Source organism: Artemia franciscana, chromosome 2 (assembly GCF_032884065.1).
Source record: "Artemia franciscana chromosome 2, ASM3288406v1, whole genome shotgun sequence".
NCBI classification, from domain to species: Eukaryota; Metazoa; Arthropoda; class Branchiopoda; order Anostraca; family Artemiidae; genus Artemia; species Artemia franciscana.
The window spans coordinates 41872355-41873651 of NC_088864.1; positions in this window are offsets into that span (position 1 = coordinate 41872355).

Genomic DNA, 1297 nt, shown 5'->3' on the forward strand with positions numbered 1-1297 from the left:
ATTCTGCGGCTTTTGTGATTCATGGGTCATTCTTAATGAATTGGGACAAAATTTAAGCTTTAGTTTAAAGAGCGAGGTACTGACGAGGGGGCGAACCCCCTCATATATGTAATAAAAACATAAGAATACAAAAGTTCTTTACGTAAGCTAATTTATAAGTTACGTATATCTTTTACTTATAAAAAGATTCGTAAAAAATTAAAAGTTCTAGTTGCCTTTTTAATTAACCGAAAATCGGAGGGCAACTAGGCTTCCTCCCCCGCTCTTTCTTTCTCAAAACCATTCAATCAAAATTACGAGAAAGCCATTTAGCCAAAAAAAAATATATACAAATTTCGTTTTAATTATTCCTCTGCGGAGAGCCAAAATCAAAACATGCATCGATTCAAAAACGTTCAGAAATTAAATAAAAAAAAACAAGTTTTTTAAATGAAAGTAAGGAGCGACAATAAAACTTAAAACGAACAGAAATTACTCCGTATATGAAAGGGGATTTTCCTTCTCAACGCCCCGCTCTTTACGTTAAAGTTTTTTACTGTTTTAAAATGTAGAGTTAAGAGAAAGAGCAAAACTTTAGCGTAAAGAGCGGGGCGTTGAGAAGGAAAAGCCCCTTTCATATACGGAGTAATTTCTGTTCGTTTTAAGTTTTATTGTCGCTCCTTACTTTCATTTAAAAAACTTGTTTTTTTCTTTAATACTTATAAGAAGAAATTCGGCACTGAAGTTTTTTTTTAACAACGATTTCTACTAAGCTTCAAACTTTTGGTTTCCTTTTTTAAGGTTTTTGAATTGTTGTCATCCCTTGTTAAAATATATACAACTATTTTTGTACAATCTTGTACTATTTTTTATACAATCAATCAATTTAACGTAAACTTTTCCATGCACAAAAATCTTCAATTTTTCCACATAATTGTGATAACGTCATTGCAGTACTGCGATGATGTATGGAAAAATGACGTCACTGACATGATTCCCCCCCCCCAAAATTAAGGCTCTTAACGAATTTTCTCGAACTTCTGATCTATCTAGATCGTTCTTTTATGCTAGAATATCTCAAGATACCAATTGTCCCGCAAAAATATGGAGCCGTTTTTGAGAAAAAAATAAAATAAATACATACATATGTATATATACAATTATAGGTCACTTATAATATATATACTAGCTGACCCCTGCCACGCGTTGCTGTGGCGCCACGCGCCCCAGCAACACTCGTACATGTACACGAAACCGTCCTATGTCTCTCTACTTACTTGCTATAAAGGTTGGACCTGATACAGATTATGGTAAAAGA